The sequence below is a fragment of the Natator depressus genome, chromosome 1 (assembly GCF_965152275.1).
Source record: "Natator depressus isolate rNatDep1 chromosome 1, rNatDep2.hap1, whole genome shotgun sequence".
Classification (NCBI taxonomy): Eukaryota; Metazoa; Chordata; order Testudines; family Cheloniidae; genus Natator; species Natator depressus.
Window position 1 is genome coordinate 329,067,423 of NC_134234.1, and position 14,883 is coordinate 329,082,305.

At 39.6% G+C, this 14,883-nt stretch overlaps 1 protein-coding gene across 1 annotated transcript in view; it reads right to left on the reverse strand.

The window, feature by feature from the left end:
• Positions 1–14,883, reverse strand: part of SEMA3E (semaphorin 3E) — a 269,325-nt gene that overhangs the window by 117,171 nt on the left and 137,271 nt on the right. The gene's annotated exons all lie outside the window — the stretch shown is intronic.

Genomic DNA, 14,883 nt, shown 5'->3' on the forward strand with positions numbered 1-14,883 from the left:
GGAAATACAATATGATATTAAAAGAATGTACCACTGTAACTTCTGTAATGTTGCTTAAAGTGTACTCCAAGCTGCCCTGAGTATGATTGCATCCTATACCTTAGGTGTGTACTCAGGGCAGCTAGCCCATCCTGCTGCTTGCACAGCAGTGGCTACACTTCTATTTTCAGTAGACTAGTTCAATCAGAGCTAGAGCAGGTATGCGTACTCATGCTGGAAATTCTACCTTCTATCTCCATTGCAGACATACCCTGAACTAGCTCTACTGAATTACCTGTTAAATGCATAGACAATGATTTAATTACTACCGTTGTTGGTAGTGGCCCTTGAACAACATCCTCTGATTAATTACGTAAAGTTCAACCTCTTAGTGTGCCAGGCAATGAAGTTACAGTGTTCACATCTGGGCACTTCAAACCATAATTTGTACCTAATAAAATGCCTCATTTTCAGAGGTGCTGAGAACCCACAATTCCCACTGGTTTCATTGAGGGGAGAGCAGAGATAGCAAGAAAAGTAACTGAATGCTGTTTATTCTTAAAATAGTATTTAGATGAAATTGGCTAAAAAGTTGCCTGCAGCAGCATTGCAGAGAAGTTCATTGAATTATATGGCAATGGAGGATAGCTACGGTGAATCCACAGGACAATTTGTATATATCTGCTTAAGTTTCCACCACTTACGTACATAGGGCCCATATCCGGGGTGTTGAAAAGCATAGCAATTTGCTGAAAATCTGCTGTGAAATCAAAAGCACAAACCAAGAGCGATTTTTGGTAGATTGGCAAATTATTTTTCTCTCACCTAGAAGATCTGCAAAAGATAAGAATTTGATAATTTATATGCTCCAGTGGGGGTGTGGCCTATGGAAATACAGAGGAATAAGAGAAGAAGAACTGGACTAAAATGTATGAGACGTGTCTTACTATAGCCGAAACAGAAATTATTACTGCTCTGAGCATCAATTACTTACTATTGGCAGACATCCACACTTCTGTAGAGGATGACATATGCTTTAAGGGATTCCTAAGCAATACAGGGGCCCATCTGCAAATGAGCTTCATCTCAGGCTGCAAGGGGCTTGAATGAACTCATTCCATATTTACAGACACCCTGTCATCCCCTAATACCATATATGCAGCAGTGTGGTGCTTGACATTTTCCTCTGGCAACATGTTCAAACATTTTAGTTCTTTTCAGTTTCTGCTCACAGCCATGCCCTTTGCTATACATTTGGTTTCAGATCCCCTCCTCCTCTCAGGACTAGAGAATGAGCTATGTATTAATCTGTGGAGCTCAGTTCTGTAGTAAACTTCTAGACATCTTAGCTCTGACTACTCATAGTTCAACAAAGGAGAGCATGTGGCTCTCTGCTAGGGCAGCCTGCTGTGCCATGCAGATCTTGATTGCTTACTACTGGCCACCCACGGCTGCCCCTTCACATTATGTCAAAGCCAGGAGAGTTACTGCAGTCAAGGAAAACAGTAACTGCACTATAAATTATGCTGCCCCTAGAGAGGGCTACATACGTGTAATGCTCCCTCCCCTAAAAATCATAGTTCTGAAGAGTCCTACAGATAGGTAAAGGCTTTACTGATGACCATTGACACTCCTGTGTGATTGTATTGGACAGTCTAGTCCCCTCTGTAAGAATTGTTCTTCCTGTGTATGTTAGCCACAAATCATTATGAAGGAATAAATTAACAGCCTTTTGGAGGACACCTTGATGGATTCTCCATAATTATGTACGGCCTGATAGTGCTCCCCCTTCACCAATGTAACTTGTTTGATTTTTTTCCTGACTTACTCCAGAAATATAATCAAGGCCACATATTCTGGTACTGAGCACAGAATGCATTTGCAAGCAAAACTGCAGGCTTCCAGCTACTGCCTCGGCTTGTTTCTTTCTACAGAAGTTCCAGTGGTACATGTGTGTCAACTCAAAGGCAATGAAGTTTTATTTTTGAGGTGTAAAATGTGTTATTAATGCCTTTTTATATTTGAATAATGTGCTAAACACTGCACCTCTTGAAGCTGTGGAATGTGAAATCATTTCCCCGACACAGAAAGAGAGAGATAAAGACTGATTGAATGTGTGGTGAGGTAATCACGTGTTATGGCTGGGATGCCAAATCCCTGTGGTGGGTAAGTGACAAAAAGATGACTAAGTTGAAGTATGATTAACTCCCTTTTGTACATAAGTGAAATAAAAAGAATGCTCATAAAAGAAGCAGCTCACTACAAATGTCAAGTATGAGATATTAAGAATGTGCAAAGATTAATAAAGCTAAGTTGCATCCCATTCATCACATATCTCAGACTGGCATAAAAATTTGGCTTTAGTTTACACCTTCATCTACACTATTGATGGACTCTGTACATTTTTGTGTGGTAGCCAATATGTCAGCTTGATAAATGGGCTCACTTGGTCAAAAAGCTCAACTAGTGTTATTTTTTCTATATGCTGACAAATGTAGGAAACAAAAGTTTAATCCATTACAAAGGCAGGAATCAAATATGACTTTGATCATCTTGGCAAAAGATTCTATGGTGTTTAATAAGTATTCATAGACAAGAAAGTTACTTTGAATGATATCCTTTATCTCCAGGGTTCAGTGTTCTATTGTATTATGAAACTTTAAAGGAACAAACTAAGGACTTGTCTACACACAAATTTGCACCAAAATAACAAAAATGTATGATTTCAATCACTTTAAGTTACTCTGGGGCAAGTTTGTGTGTGGACAATTATTTTGGAATAAAAGATGCAAAACTGATGTAAATTAAAAATTGATAAACCAATTTTAGCTAAATCAATTTAAGGCACTTTTATTCCAAAATAAGATTATTCGCACAGAGATTTGCAGCCAAATAACTGAATCTGTTTTAATTCACACCTTTTGTTATTTGGGTGCAACTCTGCATGTAGACCAGCCCTAAGACTCAGTATCAGGGTAACATTGGTATTTACCTTTTGAATTACAGCAGCACCTAGTGGCCCCAACCAAAATTAGGGCCCCACTGTGTTTGGCATTGGGCATATCTATAATTAGAGACAGTCCCTTCTCTGAGGAGCTTAAAGTCCAAGTAGAAAAGACAGACAAAGAGTGGGAGAAAGTAAGTAAAGGATTATTTTCCACATTTTTCGTGTGAGGTACGGATGCATAGTTGCTTTCCTAAGGCCACACAAGAAGACTATGGCATAGCTGAGAACTGAACAAAGAACTCTTAAGTCTCAGTCTAGTGCCTTAACCACAAAATCACCCATTCCTCGAGGATATTTACCCTCATAGGAGGTCTTAGCCTGTTAATTAAAACCCAAATGGATGTAGTTTTTTTTAATGTGTCCAATGGGGAACTGATCTACGCAGTACTAAGACCTAGTTCCATAAGCACCGAAATGCTACGGAAACATGGGACGGATTCTTCAGAAGCTTTTTCTACTTTGACTGATCCAAAATCCTAGTCCAATCACAGGTTCAACTCCCAAGAGGTACTTTGCAATCCTCAGGACTTCATCCACAGTAACGTCCCTTCCAGGACATTACACAGAGAGCCTTGGACTACTTTAAATATATCAGGTTAAGTTCTTCTTTCAGTTGCTTCTGTACAACCCCATTGATCAATGGCCTAACAGTGATGAATTTCGTCTATGTCTCCTCTATAAAGGGATCAATGTGTTCTCCTCGGCACAAACACGTTTGTCCCACCTGTGGGAGCTAAATATGCACAAAGAGTCAAATTTCGCACAGACTCACACTCTATGGATCTCTACTAATTTAAGTGGAGTTTCAAGAGAAGTACCGTATATTAATTGAGTGCAGAATTTGGTCATTGTGACATGCCCAGGATCACAGAGAAAGCCTGAGAATAGCCAGGAATGAAATCTAAGTGTGCTATCTCACAGTTCTGTGCCTTAAATACTTCACTGTGTTCCTTTACACAATGCTACACAGCAATTGAATCCATAAGGGGTTATGGGTTTTTTAATACACAGGTTCAGTGTGGAATTAGTACCAATACTGATTGTCCAGCTGTTTTAAAAGGAAAACTTTTGCTGTTTGATAATTCAACAAATACACCCCAAATGACTGATAAGATCACAACAGACCTTATATTTTCCTCATTTTTTTGTTTTTTCCCTCACCTTTTCAATGGAAAAAAAGAAGAAAAATGAAAACTGTGAGTAAAGTGTATGTGTGGGGGGGAAATTCTCTCTCCTATTCCCTCCTCCTTTTTTTTTCTAGTGGGATAAAAGTTTCAAGTTTTCCTTTTGTTTGAATTTTTTTTTTTCAAAGAAAGGAGGAGAAAAAATCACGAAAAGTTTCAAATGAAAAGAAACTCTTTTTTTCACAAATAATTTTTGGGAAACCTCCGCTCCAAAACATTTTGACTCACCTTAGTTTTCAATTAAATTGATATATCAGCTTTTTCTATAAGATGCAAGTGACATATCAGTGGGAGTATCACTGCTCTGATCTGTTATTGACTTGTCACATGAGAAGTTATTACTCACATCCATGAACCGTCATTCTGAAGTCAATGGGACTATTTACTCTGATGGCTGAATCAGGATCTGGTCCTGGGACCCTAAGAGCATCTTGCATAATCATATTACACATGAGAGATCCTATTTAAATGTATGTTATGTAGAAATTATAACAGTATATATATATATATATATATATATATATATATATATATATATATATATAACATCATATAACATAATCTCTACCAAGCTGTTATTCAAATGTAATATAAAGAAATTCAGTTGCCATGTGTTCCTGCTAAACTTTATCTACTTAATGCTAGATTATTGCCAAGTATCATTAATACAACTACCTGTTAAGTCGGCATCTTGTGTGCAGGTTATTCAAAATCAAAGAGCCATTTTAGTTTTCAAAATGAATAAACTTGACTGCACTACAGTATCAGCCATGGCATGCCAGCACAACCTCACCCCATCAAAATGTAGGTTTTACTCTGAAAATTTAGGCCACACTTCAAGCTGCATAATCCAAAATTAAATAAGCTAAACCACAAAAACATGTCAAAATAATGCTAAGGGGCTAATTAGCTACTTACAAGAAAATCAGAGGTAAGGTTTACACTGCCTCAACTTTGCTCAGTTCATTGGTCCCAAGAGTTATGGCACAGACTAAACAGGAACATAAGATTATCCTTAACTACTCCGATCATTGGTTCTTCTTGTTTAGTATCTTTCCTCTGATGTTCGTCCATCCTTGATGCTTCAGAGGAAGTTGAAAAATCCCCAAAAAACTGCAATGTTACACATGTGGTGAAAAACTATGTTGTGAACCTTGTGGTCATCACTACACACCCTGAAGCATGAGAATGGACTATTCTGATCTTACATAAATAAGTACAATGGTCCATAAAATTAATTATTCTGAGTCAATTCCATTAGTCAGTAAAATACTCCTTCCCGTGTGTCATAAAATCAACCAACCCCTTTTAATGTGCAGCCACATTATTTACCGTAGGGCCAACCTGGTGTGTGGACACCACCATAATTTTAAGCACTTGTGAGTTAAGGGACTGAAGTTCAACTTCACCCTGATTGAATTTTCTTGCTGTTGTAAATTTGTTGGACAGCAAATTATTACATTAACATGGTAGTACATCTTACTGATATATATGATGTATCTCTCTCTCTCTATATCTATACATAAACCACTCTATAATATTTCAGCTCATAGAACACAAACTCCCAATGGTCAGTGTTAAAATACTGCTCTGTGCAGAATGAATCTTCTCTCTTTTTTCCCATTTATATATTGGAAAAGTTTCCTCATTTCCTGCATATATATTTGTCCAGGGTAACCCCATTAAAAAATGCATCTGCAATGTCTAAGGTTAAAAGCTATACAGAAAAAGTGGACCTAATGATATTTTAGATAGATGGATAGATAGATCTCATAAATCCATCTAAGTTAACAAAGTATTATATCTGTGTTATCTGACTAACAGACCTTTTGGGAAACCCCAGGACCTGGGGCCAGGTTTTCAATGGAAATTAGGCACCTAATGATGCAGATAGGCACCTAGTGGCATTTTCAAAAGTGCGTAACTCCCATTGATTTCAACAAGACTTAGATGTCTAACCTGCTTAGGTACTTCTGGAAATCTCATTGGGAACCTATTAGCATCTTTAGGCACCTCCTTTTAAAATCTAGCCCTTGGTGATATAAGCAGCAATCCTGACTGAGCTCACTACACACAGACCCCTATGCCCTCATGAAGCCTACACCCAAGTGCAGGGTGGACAAAGATGATTTAAATAAAATAAATACATAAATAAATAGGATTACTAAAATGTAAAATTAAATATGAAATTATGACAACCTATGCTAAGGCCTAAATGTGTATCTTTTATTTAAATTAAATAAAAATAATAATATTTAGCACTACCTATTTGCTGCCCAGTTTTAAAGACAATCAAATCACTGAACTGGTGGAAGTCACTGGTTAAGCACCTGGCACATTTCTGACAACAGTAGCCACTTCTGCAGAAGCAAAGAGGATATTTTCTTCATTTTAGTTTATTCGAGTAGTTCAGTTCAATGACTAGTTCCTTCAGACTTAGGAAACCACTTGGAGATAACAAAACAAGAAATCTTGCTTTCTTTTTTCCAACCTATGTATGCAATCCAGCTGTGAGAGGAAGGACATCTAGTTCTAAAACCCTGAAAGATCAGAAACAATTCGCTCAGTTCTCTAACTACAGATAATGCTGCTTGTTTAATAAATCAATTAATTTTGCAAAATGTTTTGATAAACTTTTATTCTTGAGTATCTAGTATGTCCAAGGAAATTTTATTTAACAAATGAAATGTTGTGGGTTTTTTAAAATTCTATTTGAAATCATGATTAACATTGAGGATTTAAATCAAAGAGATCCACTCTGTCCAAGTGCATGCACCCAAGAGCATTGTTTGGCCACAATAAATGGAGAGGTCTCCTTTTCTGCTATCCTTTGCAGTAGCATTGCACAGGATCCCCAGCCTTTGCATAGTCAAAATGCAGAATTTCTTGTGACTTTTAAAGATTTTAATGCTATTTATTGATGGGATTTTCAATAAATATTTTCAGAATTGCTCCTTTTTTGCTTTGTCCTCTCAGGCTGTGCCTACAGTACCCACCCCTTTTGGTGGTGTGTAGTGTATGTGTAGCTACAAGCTGCCATTGGAGTTGTATCAAGCTGGATCCACACTGCGGTATATAGCTACATATGTCAACGAACGCCTCTGGCAGTGGGAGGCAGCTCCTACTGGAGCCCTTCCTTGCTGCCTCCCACTTCCAGAGCCTTTCCCCGCTGTCGGAGTCTTTTCCTGTGGTCAGGAATGGGTCCAGCAGCTGGGAGGTAGAGGGACACAATATGGCTAAAAATAGCAGTGTAGGCAGGAAGGCACGGGTTGGGTGAGTAGAGAGACATGTAGGGAATGTATTCAGGTACGTACCCACACCTTTCAGACATGTCTGTACTCTAGTCACCTAAGCTGTGCTTCACTGTCTACACTGCTACCTAAACCCATGCTTTTGGGGCTACTCGAGTACATACTTTACATGCTGCTGAAAGAAGTGTGTAGTGTAGACATAACCTATGTTGCTCTGGGTATTTGCTTTAGTACAGTATAACATTAAATACATTTCTTGGTGGCTAATAATTTAAAATGTCTGCACGTTTCAATAGCTCTATCTTGGCAATGAAGTTACTTTGCTTAGTAAAACTTAGCTTTACATCTTAGTGAAATGTACAGATATTCTGGAAACTTTGAACTGATATTATTCTCATTTACTTTCATGTCTTTGAACACTATTTTCTCAGGAAATATTATAAGTGAAATTCAATACAGTAATAGTACATTGCAAATGAAAATCACATGGCTCTGTTGCAGTCTACTGTCCACCATTTGTCTTCTTCTGAGACTTTTCTTTGTATTAATTTCCAAGCCTGTTCCAAGTGCTACAGAATGAGGCAAAATGAAATACATCATGTCTAACAGTGTAACACATATTCTTCTATAGCATATTATTTCTTCCCCTAGAGACCATATATGATTCCATGAGTCAGAAGGGAAAAAAATGTAGTCATTTCAAAAAAGCACTTCCTATGGAACCTGTTACATTTAACATCAGTCAGACACTAGGAAAATATCTCTAGGGGTTAAGGATACTAAATATGAAGATACAAAGAAAAATAAACATAGGATCTAACGCCTCTGCTCAATAGCGTGTATTAAAACACAACTTACAGCCTAGATAAACATATAAATGGGCTCCCTACTGTTTATGACTAACCATTATTTACATGAAAATGTGACATACCAGCATGAACACTGCTCTAGTTCATTTCGGTCACACCATAGTGGTATGCTCACTCTGTTACAGTTTCAAGACCTGCTGATCCTGCATGCGTGACTGTGAAAAATGGCCTATTTAAAGCAATCTCTGCTGCTATAGCACATAGGTCCTGTTTTATTTTTCTTCCATTTTTATGACTGAAAACATTCGTATGAAAATAGGCTTTTTGTTTCCTAACAGTTCATCCACTCCGGCTGCTTATTCCACAGCTGAAGTCATATTTCTTTGGTTATGACTAAGGTTAAGATTTTATCAGGGTTATTTTTAGTAAAAGTCAGGGCGCGGGCAATAAACAAAAAATCATGGAAGCCTGTGACCTGTCTGTGATTTTTACTAAAAATAATGGGGTGGGGAGGGGAGACTGTCAGGAGAGAGGCTGACGGGGGGATTGACTCACAGTTCCGGGGGCCCCAGTACGCACGCAACGGCTCAAAGCTTCGAGGCCCCTAGTACGCAGCGGCTCATAGCTTCGAGGCCCCCGGTATGCAGTGGCTCAGAGTTCCGGGGCTCCCACTACCTGTGGTGGCTCAGAGCTCTGGGGCCCGCGCCTCAGCGCTCCAGGGCACCCCTAGCCCACAGCGGCAGACAGCTGTGGAGCCTACACTGCCTGTGGCGGCTGACAGCTCCGACCCCACCACCCTGGAGCATGGGGCTGAAGCTGAAGCTGAATCCGTGACCTCTCTGAACTCCATGACAAAATCTTATCTTATGACTTCGCAGTTGGTTACTGCTGAGGTGATCATGTTGGCTTCCATACAACAGAGCTCAGGCTGTCATATCTCCACAATGTGGGCTGTGGCAGGGAGGGGACAACTTGTCTGGGAGGGAAGAGGAAGTACTGGGAGAACATTCTGTCCCACACTGGAACAAGAATCTATGGAGCCTTCGTTATTGCTAACCTAAGTTGCATTTCAGACCACATGGCCCCTTTTATTTTTTTTCTCCTGGCTGACACAGACATCAATAGAATAGCAGAATAGAACCTGCTCCCTGTATTAGGATGCTGTTGGATAGGTGAGCATCCTTCCTATTCACAAAAATGCCAGAAATATGGGGGTCTGTGGATCCATCTTAAAGAAGGGAGAGGCTTTGGCAGCTTTTCATTGCTGGTTTATCTATAAAAGACTAGATAAAGAGTCCACAGAGGTCAATGAAAATACAATCATCGATTTCAACGTGCTGTGGATCGGGCCTTTACAAACCACTTTGGGGAGGGAGGGATGAGGAGGAACAATGGAAGAGCAGCAGCTGTGGAGTTTAATTTGGGATACTTTATGCCAAAAAATTAATCTATCCTTAACCACGGAAATTCCCTTTACACAATATACTCCTTAATATAGAGCACAAATTCTACAAGTACTCACTCTGCCATTGGATACTTAAGGGCCTTCATAAAACTAACTAAAACTATTTGTCAAGTATCAGGGGGTAGCCGTGTTAGTCTGTATCCACAAAAACAACAAGGAATCCTGTGGCACCTTTAAGACTAACAGCTTTATTTGGGCATAACCTTTGGTGGGTAAAAACCCCACTTCTTCAGATGCATTGAAAACTTATGTCCAAACAAATCTGTTAATCCTAAAGGGGCCACTGGACTCCTTGTTGTTAACACTATTTGGTTATCACACTTGTCTACAGGATACCAAATAATTTGGGAAATGTTTCCTTAAAAAGATACATTTGGCATGATCCAATGCCCACTAAAGTTGATGGAAAGACTCCCATTGACTTTAATGAAAATTGGGATCATGCCCTTAGAGAACGAAGTCTTGACGCAGCCATTAGAACTATGGTCCCCTGGCATATCTGGGGGAAATCTCCTAATGCCTGATCGCACAGTCCTCTCACATGGAAACCTCCCATTGGGATCAGTGGAAGTTCCTCATTCAGAGTACTACAAGGATTGCAAAACTGACCACTTTCTCATTTTGTAGGCCTGTGCGAGCGCACTTCCGCATGCCTACTTCTGGTATTTTTGTTCCATAAGCCAATGACATGTGCCAGTCCGAAGGATGCTACTTTGAAAAGAAAAGAAAAATCCGCTTCTATAAGGATAAACATAACTATATCCTTGAGTCAATGTTATTTTTTGTGCGTGCTTTTCGATGTCATATTGGAGAGCAGTGACATAAATCCCATGATATGAGAAGAAATGAATTCCAGATGGGTTGCCGCGGGTAGTTATTTCAGTGGCGTGCGGAATATGTTATTTTTATTAAAAATTGTGGTTTAGAAACAAGGCTTCAAATGAAAAATACTCACCTTTATAAAAGGGAAAGCTCTAAACTTTAATTTTCAAAGGTTTTAATAATGACAGACATTCTGATATTCTACCACACACGTGACTTGGCAGCCTTAGTTGTGGCCTTCACCAGATTTTTATTTTAATTAAAAATTAAGGTCAAGTATCACACAGTACATTCTAACAAAAAACCTATACTCACCCCCAATTTTCCCTTATTCTGATAAGGCACCTTAACTAACCTTTAATTAGAAGAGTAAGAGATGAGGAGGAACACGAATGACTGCCCTTAAGGGCCTGCTTTCTTCAAGGACCTACACTCAACACTATCCTCTACCATCTTCCCCCCTGGCTTCAGTGTAACCTACTGTCTATACTCACCTGTCTTCCTCCCTGTCTAGTGAAGCTTCTATTTTCATTGATTAGCTGGGTCCTTTTGTAATCAGAAAGAAGGGAAGGAAGGCAGGTAGAAGATGGGTCAGGAGTGGGATATTCCTAGGGATTAAAGCTGTGGATTATTCCACATCTGGCCCCATAAACCAGAGGGCTGGCTGAGCACTAAGGATGCAACCATTGTATTTCACCACAAAGTCAATGGAACAACTCAAGCACTTAAAGTTAAGCATGGGTTTATGTAGTTTACCGGATTTGGGCTAGTTTTTTGAATTGCAAGATCTCATAACAATTTCAAATTCTTGAAAGGCAAGGAGGAGGGGGGTGGGAATTGCTAGTCCCTTTTTCTGACCAATTCTCTTCAGTAATTTGTACGATCAAGCCCTACTTCAACAGTAAGCACCTTGATTATTTTTGTTGTTTTCCTTTGAAATCCCATCAATAATTTTCTGCTAATGTGGTACCCAAAATGTAATGCAATAACCTACATGTAGTTATGATCTTACATGATATATTTCCATATGCAGCCCGAAAACTGCACTGGCCTTTTTGTTCTTTTTTTGAAACCATTTCTCAATATTTGTGTGAAACAGGCTGGTGCCAAAGTCTTGGAGACAGAAAACTTCTACTTAACTAGAAAACAGGCACAAATATGGATAGCAGCTATGAACATTTCCCCTGCCATCCCCACCAGTTTGCCACAGACCTGGCCTGGAGAAACCCCACATAGAGCTGCAAGAATAGTCGAGTCCCTGTGCCATCCAAATGTCTCTGCAAATGCTGAAATCACCAAGAAGGATCCAAACATCTGATCTGCTGATTGTTTATCTCCACTAATCTCCAAATGCTAGTTACAAGCTAACCAAATATTTGGATGCTCCAGTGGTTGTGTTAATAGAGCTATGCAACCGTATTTAATTCGGTTAAAAAAATTAAAGCTCTTGTACTTAACTTTCTAATTTATATGGCAATCAATATATTTAAGACTGTTTGATTATGGGCCTAAGGAGGTTACAAGCACCCACATTATTTCTACTAATTGCAGGAAAAGTTCTTTTCAAAACTTCACTGAGTGCCAAAGAAATCACAAGCAGAATTTGCTCTGTTAGACTGATACTTCGTTTACTTTTGAGCTTCTAGCAGGCACAGAAAGTCTCCGCCATCACTTGCGTTAGAGTTTGGTGAAAAAGTGGCAATATTTATCGCATACATACATTGCAAAGTATTTCATCATTTTGTTTCCCATCAATTTGCAGCCCTGAAATTCCAATTATTCTCAACAAAGGAAAACTGATAAACCACTCTTGCAGAAAAATATGCTCCTGCAAATGGGGTTGGTGGCGCAGTGGCCGTTCAGTAGTGTTAGCAAAGCAATAGGAACCTACGTGGCCTGAATTCTACTCCCATTTCTGCAACAGACCAGCCTCATAATACGTTTGCATGCATGTTGCACTTTACAACCATTATTTAACTGGACCTCATAACCCCGCTAATGGGTATGTAAAGGTCTTTGTCCTCACTTTAGAATTAGGGCAAATAAAGCTTAAGACAATAAGGGCCAGCCCCACCCCAGAGCCCTCACTCACAGCCAGAGCCCTCACCCCCCACCACTGTGCAATATAGGGAAACTGTTAAATGTGTACTGTTTCCAGTCCATTTTTACATTATTTTACAAATATATATATCAGCTTACAAGGCAGGTACGTGTTTGTGTGGGGGGCAGAACTTGGACCCATTCTGGGCACCACCAAAAATTATACAAACCTGCCACCTCTGCTGACAATCTGCCCCTAAGGATTGAAATGTCAGATACGGCTGCTGCAAGGACATTCTTCCCGTACCAAAACCTATTTGCCCTATTTTCAACTAGGAATCTGCGTGGTCTGAATATTAATTTTACAGATAGTGAATATTCATTAATTGGATTCTCACATCTGTCACTTCATACAGTCAAGGGTTACTGGCCATGCTGTTTGCAAACTGACTTCATGTTGGATCACTGGAAGACAGGTAACCATTTGGAAATGCACCATTAGCAAATAAAACTTGACTTGGTCTCTGGTGGGGACGGTATTCATTAACACTGCAAATGTGCACACTTTAACTGTCTTAATTCTCTTCTCTTTCAACACTTCACTTTCTTAACTAAGTGCCCTGGAGATTAATAATTTTATTTTCTAAAACATCCTGGCATTGCTTTCAAATACTTCTAGCTCCTATTTCAACTGCAAAACATCCTCCGATGAGATTTTTGTTTTCCAGAGGGCAGCCTGGAAGGATATATTTAATGCTTGTCAGAACTTTCGCTAGCCTGAAGTTAGGTAGCTTTCCATCAACACCAGGGGATTTGCGGGGAAGCCTTGTTATTCAGGTGCAGCCAAAAGAAGCAAGTGAGAGCAGGAGAGTTTTTGCATATTTTCCTGTGACCTCGCATTGTAATCTTAAATCTAAAATCTTTGCTGGCTCTTCAGCTCCACTTCAGCTTCTCAGATACAACCATAGTAAGTAAGAAAAAATTCTGTTTGTTTAACATGTACTAGGAGAAATTTTGCCACAGAAAAGTTATGGCCATGCAGTTCCATCAGTCTGAAAGCTGAAATTCTGTCGATATCAATGGGAGTTCCATAGCTAAATGAAGAGCAGTACATAGTTTGAATGTTGACCCTCGACTAACAGGACTGGGGTCCCCTGGGTGTGGATTGCTTTATGACTGAGCACCTAACAGGCTATAAAGGTATGTAAGTTATTACCATACACGTCATTCTGAAAAACATCCCATTTCAGCCAGCACACACTGCTGGCTTCACAAGCACAAGCGTCAAGTAGTATAACTAAACCCTCTATAAAACCTAGAAGGAAATGTGTCCAGATTATTATCTTATGTTCCATACAGTTGGACTGTATGCACCTGTGTACATTTTAAAATAGTGATGTATCAGATGAAGAAAATTAATGCATGTAGAATCTTAAAAAAATTAATTGCAATTAACAATGCCATGACCTCTGTAATATCAGCTTCTTGAAAACCCACCTGAACTGTACATGGAACATTAAAACATCAGCTTGCAGCAATTCCTACTATCAAACAGGATCTCTTAGCAGTGTCCCAATAAAACAGATTTTATTTTGTATTAACTACCATGAAACCTGTATTCATAGCAACCTGATAACCCTACTGCAGCTTGCATTAGCGGCCAGAAAAAATCTCATTCTGCAAACAGATTCCCTCTGTGCACCAGCACTGGCTCCTAATGCTCCCCACCTCACATTCACCCAAACACAATACCACTAGAGCTGTGCTACTAGGGACTCCAGCTGTCTGCACCTGCCCTGGAACTATCAGGGCAAATGGGGCATATTTGTGGTGAAAGAGTGGAATAAATTTTGACGGATTGGGGAAACAATGTATATCCCCTTTGCCTGCCAGCTACTCTTGTGGTTGGTCCAGTCTCCCAGCCTCTCCCACCCTAAGTTCTGGAACCATGGAGTGCTCTCCAGAGGGTCTGTGGGAAGAATGGATCTGGAGTCCGCTGAACAGCAATCTTCGATGCATAAGCGTGGAGAAGATGTGGAAATGGAGAGTCCTCCTAGTGCAGATCTTGAAGAGCTGGTATAGACTCCAGTAGATACATTCTGCCTCCCTAAATTTCCCCCTCCCAATTTCAATTGTACACATTAGTGTTCTTCCCATTTAAAAATGTTTGCATAGAATGCTATTGAAGCAAGGGCTGCATCCCACTCTTGAGAGGACTTCCTTAGGGCTGGTCTACACACAGATTTTATTTCAACCATAGCTACATCCATTTAGACACCAATTTTATTAAAGTGGTATAATCCCCTAGTGTGGATGCAGTTATATG